Genomic DNA, 10943 nt, shown 5'->3' with positions numbered 1-10943 from the left:
CCTTGTCAGAACAACGGATCATGTACTGATGAGATTAATCGGTTCCGGTGCTCATGTGTTCCGGGTTTTACCGGCTCTATCTGTGAAATAGGTAGTCTTTTTACTTTTTCCAAACACTGTTTGTTTGTCTTATGTCTTTTAAAGATTTGTGGGGAATAACATCATTTTTTAAAGATTTAAAATGTTTTGTTCTGTTTCCAGATATCAATGAGTGTGCCAGTAACCCGTGTTTGAATTCGGGTACCTGTAACGATCTTATTAACCACTTCACCTGTTCTTGTCGAGCGGGGTATACAGGGAAAATATGTGACATAGGTATGAATGTTAAAAACGCAACCTCGCATGCCAAATCAAAACAAAAAAAGTTAAATTGGAAAAAAATTATCTATATCTATATTTTTCCATCGTACAGATATAAATGAATGTGCACCAGATCCCTGCTTAGTCATTTTTGACTGTGAATATCGTGTGAACGAATATTACTGCAGAATAAACAAATGGAAGCTTGCCATCATCATTTGTAGTATTCTTTTTGTAAATCTGACGGTTATTTCTATTGTCATTTACCTATCCAAAAGACGAAAGTACAGAGATGTCGACCATGCATGGTAAGACATTTTTTTTTCTTGTTTCGTATCCAAATTAATTGAAATCAAGCAAAATGATTACAGATACTTTCGCGCAAACTTTTATTGTCAACTGTATCATATAGGTTGTCCAGTTTCATTGACGTTCGTAAACCAGATATCCAGCCTAAGGTTTTGTAAGTATAAAATACTTGAATATTAAGAGTATTGCCGAGGCATTATATTCATTAATAGTGTTGAATTTTTTCACTACTTTATTTCAGATTCAGAAGTGACATTCCATTTAAAAGATTCTAAATAAGAAAGTAACCCCATAATTAGAACACGAAGAGAGTCGAACAAAGTGAAAAGGACTTCTGTTATTAGCTTACTTTGTTATATGTGTTTTTACTGCTATTTACAAAATGTTATTATGTTATTATTCTGTTACAAATAGTTGTTGATTAAAGAAAATATACTGACAAATATTTTTTTTCATTTAATGAAATCAATATATTTTATCATACCTCTACTAATATTACTCGAATTTGATTGGCTGGTAAAAAAAACTTTAAAACACAACAATGACTCAAAATGGTACTGTTTACAGCAATACTGACCTAGGAATCTTTGCACGTCGGATATAATGACCTGGTCATTATTTTTAATGACTGCTAAAAATGACCGCATAATCAAAAATTCGTTTTTGAGTGAAGTTAATGCATAAAATAATAATTATTCGAAAAAAACAACATGTTTTTAAAATTGTGCATTGTCTGTTTTGCATTACCATACAGAATACAGTAAAATTTTATCATTACAATATATCGCTTCAATATATCGTTACAATTCAGTTCAATAGAATATAGAAGCGGCTCTTCGAGTTAAATTCTGTGTTATATTTTGACTGTGTAGGGGAAAAGTAATCGTTAGTTATAACAATGTATGTCGCTATCAACCAAATATTGTTTTAATCAGTAAATAATGATGCAAAAACTAACACATGAAACTTGCAGACGTCAAAATAAACAAATTCACTATCCGGTCTGTAGCGAATCCCGATCCCGATCAAAGAAAGAATTGATAACGGTTAGAGATTCATACTTTTCAATACATATCGGTATAATAAAACAATCAATTACCCCTTGTGAATTCAACATGGTGAAATAAGGACCGAGACCTGGCCCACGATGTGACCTGTCCTGACCGAGGCCGCGGGCAGGGCAGGTCATCGACTTGGCAAGGTCTCAGGTCCTTATTTCACCATGTTGGCCTCACAAGGGGTAATTAATTGTATAACATGTATCAAAAGTATTAAAACTATTAAACGCAATTTGAAGAAAACTTGAGTAATCAAGCCAAAAATACCATTGAATTACCACAAAAATCAATCAAGCAGTGAAAATAGACGGAAAACATCAGACGTCGAATCAGATTCCTTGGAGAATTAATCATCCTGCAAAAAACAGTTCACATCCGTCATGTGCTCATTGTCATTATCAAGCAAACAGAAAAAAATATATATTGCTAGGTATGTAAGTGGAGATGATAATGATCAGATGATGCCAAACGTCAACACTCTAATCCTTTAGTTGATGTTAGGTGACCATTAGGATCTTTTGTTTTAAAATAAATATGCATAGAAAATATGCATCAGCCTCAGTTATCTTTCATTTCACCCCAGAAATATGTCTTAAATATTGCCGACTAGATATACATTATAAAAATCAATTAATAATTTCAAATTTAGATGGATAAATCTACGCTTCGTACACGTAAGAGTCAAAAGTCAAGAACTTGGTAAGATACATGTATTTCTACTTTCCATATAGTGGCTCTAGAAGAAATTATGTTTCATTTGACAACAACACTCATTATGTGAAAATTATATTAAAAGTGTCCAATGATATGATTAGTAAAACGACTCTTATTCTCATTGAAAATGAGTGAGATTAAAAAATATGACTGTGAATGATTTCAGTGTAGAAAATTCATGTCTTTTGATATTATTGATTTTTTAAAAATGATTCGGATTCAGATTGTTGAAGTTTGAAATAATCACATAATTTACACGACTTCCCAAATACTTGTTGATAGTGAACAATACTCCAGACTTCTCACATTCACTGCTGTCAATATTTATGTGAGTAATGAAGATTTGGTTTAATATTGGTAAAACAATTATTTGAATGCGCATTATATGACAATATTTCCATTTCTAAATTTTTTCTCTATAATAACCCTTTGAAAGTAAGCGGAGTTGATTTCCTGATAATTCTGATGGAATGTTAATTAGGCAGGTCGATAGGTCAGCAGCTAAGAAGGCCTAATACGCATGCAAATCTCGTGCGCATCTGTCTCTTTGTCTGACGCTAAGGATGCCAAATATGCATGTAAATCACGTGCGGCTGCCTTTGTGTTTGACGTCAGTGTGCGAGGACTATTGAAATTGGCATGGAAGTCCTCGTGTAATTTAAATCGATTAGTCTACATTCTTAATGTCTAAGTCTACAATTTTATTTCACAATGAAATGGAAATATAAGGAATCACTGTCTAGTTTTGAGAGTATGCCAGGGACATCAACAATAGTGGGAAACATCGCAGCACTGTTAAGGCTAGAAAAAGGGGGCGGGGCCTAATTTATACGGGAAAAGTTTACTGTGACGTCACACAAAAATATGACTTTTATGCATTCATCATATTACCCGAAAATGAAATAATTTGCAACTTTTAACTGTATTAGCATAATAAACAACAATAAGACTTACCAATGCATTAAAAAAAGTCGCTAGTTAAATCCTATACAGCTGATTTTAAACAAATCACTGATCTCGATGAGCTTGTCAATCATGACGTCATTTTGGTAAAAATGACGTATTTCATGTACTGTGAGAGGCAGATTTGGGAATTTTTTAACAATGAAAAATGCGTTACATTGTAAAACAGAATATTATTTACAGGTTTTTAATAGGCTAATAAAACCAATGTATATCCTTTGTTAAGTGCGATTATTCATCAACTATCGAGAGAATGTATTTAAATAATTCTGTCGTGTTTTAATGTTCAGGTTAGGTATATTTTACATCGAGGTGCCTCATAAAATCGATTTTTCGCAAGGGCATACACTAAATAAATCTTGACCATTTTTTAAATATAAATAAAGGATATGTTCCTTAACTTGAAAAGTGCTGCTGCTTTCTTTAAATCGAGAGCATGACTTCAGAAGTACACAAAATATCTGGTAAAAGTCAAACATATTTCGACATTAGCCTATTTACTTGAAATTATAAATATTAAAACGCGAATTCTATTCAAAGCAGCAGCAATTTCCAGAAAGTACAAAGTATGCAGAAACAATTACTAGTTTGAATTTTTAATTTCAACTAGGGTATGCCCTTGCGATATTGAAATTTGTTATTGACCTACATTTCGTGTACCTACTATGCATTCATCACGTGACTGTTCATCGATGGGACCAAACTCCATACAGTACAGACTAGGTTAAACTATGCTATTTCCATAAGTTTTTAAGTTCTGTGATAATAGAACAGCTGAATAAAAATAAATTCATTTTAAAAACAATTCCCGTTTTTGCACTTCTATTTTCCGTTGATTTCTCATAGTAAGCCTTAACAGTGCTGCGATGGGATAATTTTAATTTTTAATGCAAATTATCCCATGTTTCCCACTATTGTTGATGCCCTGGCATACTCTCAAAACTAGACAGTGATTCCTTAAGTATTTTAATATTTCTATGTAAAAAAATAAGCTACTTCAACTACGTTCAAGTTAATCTCATACATTTAAACTCAATTAATAACTTTATCTGATTCATTGACATAAGGGAATTAATAAAACTATAAAACTACGAGAATTGGTTGGAAAGTTTGTGTACTTCTGTCATATCTTTTTTTTATTTAACGTAATATTTTATCCAAATTTGGTAGAAATATTTTGACAATAACTTGTTCACTCCTTGGGGAGCATACGGCCACAACCATACCGCACCATCGGACTCTGTTTTGGGGCTATCCTTTTAGTTGGGTCCAGGTAAATCCAGCTTCTTTTGCCTCTGTTCCTATCGATCTCCTCCAGGTTTGCATTGGTCTCCCAGCCCTCCTCTTTCCCTGTGGATTCCAACCCAGAACCTGTTTAGTGGTGTTGTTTGAGGGTTTGTGTAAGGTCTGTCCTATCCACCCCTTTTGGGTAGGGGGTGTTTCATATTGATTTTATGTGTCTAATTTTTTTGTGTTTCATTGGTGATATTTAGACTCTGGTAGATAAAATAAGTTATCTGTTCCAGACTTACAAACTCTTACGTACACTATTTAACAACTGTTCAATAATAATACATGTGCTAATTGCTTTATGCCAAACTAAAACATTATTCCTCTTTTTTAAAGTATTTATTATTATTTGAAACATTTTGCATTTTGGTAGTTCTTTTCTACTTTTTACCATTGATATATACTTCTATTTTAAGAAGAGGTTTGGGAATAAAAATCCTTTGCTAGAATTAGACCACGTGCTGCTATCCATGAACTATTTTTGTGGTTCTTTACACTAATTTTGAAGACAAGAGTACCTTGTTTCGAACTTGCAATTACCATTTAAAAGTGCAAAATTTAGACATTTTCTAAACAAATGGCTGTAGAGAATACATTAATGCACACTTTGTATTTTTTTTTGTTTGATTTTTTAAGGCTCTGCTGCATTCTGTAGCTGCGCAGTTCTAATAATCATATTAAAAGCTATTCTCTGCAAAAGTATAGATTATATATGCAACACATGCATTCAATTATGCATATGTACTGTATCTTTATCATATATCATGTATTTTAGCTATTTGAAGAATGCAAAATCCAAGTCCTCAAGCAGTTTTGTGGAGGTCCACTGGATTCCATTTTTACTGCCCTTTGTTGTTTCCTGCATGATCCAGTCAATGACTATGATAAATATGACAGGTGAGAGGATGCAGCCATGCCTTACTCCGGACATTGAAAAGGTCCGTGCGCTTCTCATTGTGAATGATATGACAATTTTGCACTTAGTTCAAATGATTTTATATCGAACAAAATTCAACATCAAGAGTCCAATAAACAATACAAATTGCAGTAGAGAGAACACAGACCTCGAAATCATTGGACGTTGGATCAGGTACCATTGAGGAGTAGGCATCCACTGTCAACTAGTCACACCCGCCGTATGCTACTCGCATTGCCATGATGACAGGAATAACTGTCTTTTTTCGATGTGATTAATCGATTGGCTTGCATGATTGTTGACTGTATACTGTTCAACGTCCCTCTCGAGAATTCACTCATACGGAGACGTCAACGAATGCCGGTGAAGGGCTTCAAATTTAGACCTATACTCGGCACTCAGGGCCATTTAGCAGTGAGGGTTTTTTATCGTGCCAGTGCCTATCGTGATACAGGACCTACCTTTTTAAGGTCATATCCGAAAGACCCGTGACTTTCACTTCTAATGCCGGGTGCTTGGAGAAGGAAAAGTCACTACCTATTATTATGTCTCAGGTTTGAAGAGGCGCCGGGAACGAGAATCGAGCCCAGACCTCCCGATCACGAAGCGAATGCTCTACTAGTAGGCTACCATGAAAGACTTGCGTGATAGTTTGCATAAATAAAAATATCACACAAGTCAATCGATTGATCATCGTCATGGAATTGAAAAATCTGACAGTTGTTTGCATGAATAAAATATCACACAAGTCAATCGATTGATCATCGTCATTTAATTGAAAAGTCTGACAGTTATTCCTTATATTTACATGCTTTGATTCCGCCAATCCAAATGCTCCAAGCCCTACTTCTGTCTAGCTATTTGTCCCTCCCCGCATATGATTTTTTTAACCGCACCAAACATTGATGGGTAAATGATGCACATTTATAATTTGTAATTTTACATTTATTTTATATATTGTATTTATCTGCAAATTAAAGAAAATCCGTCGTCAATTCAGTGTATAAATAATGGACTTACAATAAGAATAAAAAAGAAGTCAGTCAGCATTTGACTCAATAATACGTTGTATTTGCTGACAAGGTCATTGTATCCACCATATAACTTATGAAATGATGACTTTAAACGAGACTTATATTGTTTAAAGACTTATGATCTTCAATACTTTTCGTTATCTCCATATGTTTCATTTTATGTAGATGACCTGGCTGGATTGGTACGTATGTAATATTAGTTACAAAGTCTTTTAGTCTTTTATGGGATGATACCTGGTTAGTAAATTTCATACCTGGCGAGGCGAAGCCGAGTCAGTTATGAAATTTACTTACCAGGTATCATCCCATACCCTGTCACTAAAAGACTATGTACCGAATTTACCCCATCGATGAAACATTTACGTTTTATCTGTAGTTTATAATGGTTTTCTCTGCTAAATGCTTTATCAGGCTAATACGCAACACTGTTTAGGCCTACTATGAGAAATCAACGGAAAATAGACGTGCAAAAAGGGGGATTTTTTTAACATTGAATTTATTTTAATTAAGCCGTTTAATTTTAACAGAACTTTAATACTTATGGAAATAACATAGTATAACCCACAATGTACTGTATGAAGTTTAGTCCCATCGATGGACAGTCACGTGATAAATGCATAGTTTGTGCACCGAATGAAGGTCATTAACAAATATCAATATCGCAAGGGCATACCCTAGTTGAAATTAAAAATATAAGCCATTAATCGTTTCTGCATACTTTGTAGTTTCTGAAAAGTGCTGCTGCTTTGAATAGAATTTGCGTTTTGTAGTTAAAGTTTCAGGTAAATAAGCCAGTGTCGAAATATGTTTTTGACTTTTACCAAATATTTTGTGTACTTATAAAATCACGCCCTCGATTTAAAGAAAGGAGCAGCACTTTTCAAGTTAAGGATAATATACTTTATCTATATCCAAAAATGATTCAGATCTATGTAGTGTATGCCCTTGCAAAAGTACTATTTTATGAGGCACCTTGATGTAAAATATACGTAACCTGTGAATAAAAACACTACATAATTAATAAAATACATTCTCTTGGTAGTTAATTAAAATCGCACAAAACAAAGGATATAAATTGGTATTAATCCACTATTTAAAACCTGTAAATAATATTCCGTTTAATAATAAAACGCATTTTTCATTGTTAAAAAATTCCTCAATCTGCCTCTCACAGCACAAGAAATACGTCATTTTTACCAATATGACATCATGTTTACAAGTTCATCGCAATCAGTGCTTTGTTTATAACAAGCTAGATGGGATTTAACTAGGAACTTTTTTTAATGCATTGAAAAGTTATATTGTTGTTTATTATGCTAATACAGTTAAAAATTGCAAATTATTTCATTTTCAGGTATTATGTGCCTATTATATGACGTCATGTTTGTGTTTGTGACGTAATACATCGACAGGGTATAGATTTACAACTGACCGGGTATAGAATCACAATTGACCGGGTATAAGTAATCCATCGCCTCTCGTGACAGACTTCAACTAATCGTAACCCAGTATTTTACGGAAAAATAGACTGAGGTGGGGTAAGGAAATGTACCATTTAAAAGGTTGTAACCATCAGGACATGGATTATTTGTAAGGCTTTGTTGTTAATATGTTGACGGTGCGACCGTTATGGCAAGTGCAGATGTTTATTTTGTTAGAATTTAAATCGGGCTCGTACGTCAAACTGCACGTGACATTTGATGCGTCTAGACTCTGACGTCACATGACGTCGTACGTAAGTTACATTTCCCCCAAAGAACCCTGAACAGTGCTGAAAATAAATGAAGAACGTTTCGTTTGCTATTTATCTTCAATATTTATCCATTAAATCAGGGCATGTTTACTTTTAGTAGAACTTTTGCTACTATTCTCACGAGAACGTAGCTTTAACGTAGCTTAAACAAGCGATGCATTGTGGGTCCAAATTACGGCATCAAAAAATTCTATCGAATGAATGTGCAGTAGTCCGAATTTTCTCTTCGCACAGGCGTTGCTTTAAGAGCTCGCAGTGACGAGCGTCGCTTCGCGACGCTCGCTGCGCTCGCTATAATTAATGTTTATTTAGATATTTATCCAACCATTAAACTCGATTAAACTTTTTTTTTTATTTTTAGTGTTTAAGGATATACGATCCTCAGCCAGGAAGGATAACTCTTTAATTTATAATTTAATTCAAAAAGTCTTAAAATAAAACTTGAAATTGAAATTTTTTCATGCAAAAATTTTCATTTTATGCCTCTACGTATGATTCAATGTTCTTTAAAGTTTTAACAAACAGTACTAAAAAATTTGATATTTGTACCATGTAAAATTAAGTCAACCTTGCATATTAAAAAAAAAATCAAATTTCTTTTAATTTAGCCTTAATTACCAATGTTTATAAGCATGATTTGAAATTAGAAGTGATTTACGGTGTTTTCTTTGAAAGGAAACACTTCATACACTTTGCATTATGATACGATGGAAGTAAGTAGGAGAAAAAAAAGTACTAAATAAGTGAAAAAGTCATGCAATTTTCTTTAAAAGCCTGGATACCTATGATTTTTATTCCTAAAATGTATTTCTTGATCAATTATCAATTAAAAAATATGCAGTAGGTAGTTCAAATCGCATTTCCTGAAAAATTATTTGAGATTTACTAATTGTCCCTATATAATATGATTCAAATTTAAAGATGAAGTTTAAAGAAAGACCGTGGTAAATACATTTTAAATTGAGAATTTAGAGACATCTTTGTGAGCATTTTCAATTACTCAATGCCTGATTTTTTAGAACCTGAGGATCGGATAACCTTACATTTTGTAAGTAGCTTGTGAATAAAAACAAGAGCCCGATTCTCATTTTAACTTATCAATTATTGTGGAATGTGATCTTCTTTATTCTGATTTTCAGTAACATGAAATATACTGAACAAAAAAAAAGAAACGCATATTGCTTTACTCGTCAAAGAAGTTTTTTCAAATGTACATGAAACAACTATCTTTTATATCATTGGATACCTGTGACCTACTTAAAGGACAACATGGGGTTTTAAAACCCAAGTGTTGAATTATCTCCCTTGATTAAACGTTTTTATGAAAGTAGTGTTTTTTATGATTTCTTCTGAATCGGACGTCTATTTTTTGTTGATATTTTGGATTTAGAGAAACTATTAACACTCCTATTAAACCCATATTTAAGATTTGATCTTAGTGTTAATTCTGCAATGCCACGGCGAAACAAAGATGAACACAACCAGGCTAACGATGATACTAAACGGAGCTACACAACAAAAGTTGCAACAGCATTTGGAATACATCAATGGGCCTTGCAGCCGTTAAACTATCGTCGGAAGACCAAGAATTAGCCATCCGCAGGTAACCACATCCAGGCAGGAACGTCTGAGCCCATCCCCCCCCCCCTTTCAGCACCTCACGCGATTCAGAACTTGCTTCAAAAACTGCTGCTACAATTGCTGGATGAAAAAATCAGCATAAGAGAGCATAAATTGTTCGCAAGAGACTGAGGAGCTGGTATTCGTTCACGACATCCTTACATTGGAAATCCACCAAAGCTTAGACGTCGCAAAGGACATATGTATTAGTTTAGACGGTATGCCCCAAGATTTTGGAGGCGTCGACCATGACATAAACTTCACTTTTCTACTTGCAAGACATGATATTTTTAATTTTTATAAAAACCCTCTAAAATCAATTTTTCAAAAATGGGGATTAAACTGAAAACTTAGATTATCATGTTTAATCTGAATATGCGTTTCTTTTTTTGTTGAGTATAAAAATAGATAGAGAACGGACGTAATATGAGACACATTTTTATTATTTCTCACGAATCAAAACCACCTCGCATTCTTTCAAGCTATGTTCAGTTAGATGCTTTGTATTCCGCCAATCCACGTGTTTAAGCCCCGCTTGTCTCGCCTTCTACGCGATTTTTTTTAAAAACGCGCCTATTGATGAACCAATACATTAATTGGGAAATAAAAAACATTAACGTTTTGTTTATCTCGGACAAAAACAATGGAAATGTAAAAATTATTACATCAATCACATCATATTGAGGTAGTTCAAATCTAAGTGAATGCATATAGTGATATTCTATGGGAAGACGAGGGTAAAAGGCTACTTTTAGTTTATCATTTCCTCTGCCTTTAAATCATCTGCTTTAAAGTGGAATATAAACAAAAGCAAGAAGGAAAAAAAACAATTGACTGAAGTGCAAATGCTTGGAACAATGAAGGATATGGAGATAACGAACAGTATTCAATATCAAAATCCATAAAACAAGGCAGAATAGGAGCAGAGCATACACGGACCTCCGAAACTTCAGAGGTAGCCATGGAGGAGTGATCATCCCCGAAGA

At 33.7% G+C, this 10943-nt stretch overlaps 1 long non-coding RNA gene across 1 annotated transcript; it reads left to right on the top strand.

Moving 5' to 3' along the window:
* The first annotated feature begins 5 nt into the window (after positions 1 to 5).
* LOC134254659 (uncharacterized) lies at positions 6 to 925 on the top strand. The gene is made up of 5 exons (XR_009989351.1): positions 6 to 91; positions 202 to 315; positions 413 to 608; positions 713 to 763; positions 851 to 925. It is a non-coding gene; the product is annotated as an uncharacterized LOC134254659 (long non-coding RNA).
* Positions 926 to 10943: the final 10018 nt, after the last annotated feature.

The sequence above is a fragment of the Saccostrea cucullata genome, unplaced genomic scaffold (genome assembly GCF_032062105.1).
Source record: "Saccostrea cucullata isolate Sc308-1 unplaced genomic scaffold, CSIRO_AGI_Scuc_v1 ctg1331, whole genome shotgun sequence".
Classification (NCBI taxonomy): Eukaryota; Metazoa; Mollusca; class Bivalvia; order Ostreida; family Ostreidae; genus Saccostrea; species Saccostrea cuccullata.
The sequence above is the reverse complement of the archived record's forward strand: the minus strand, read 5'-3'. Positions and strand labels throughout refer to the sequence as shown.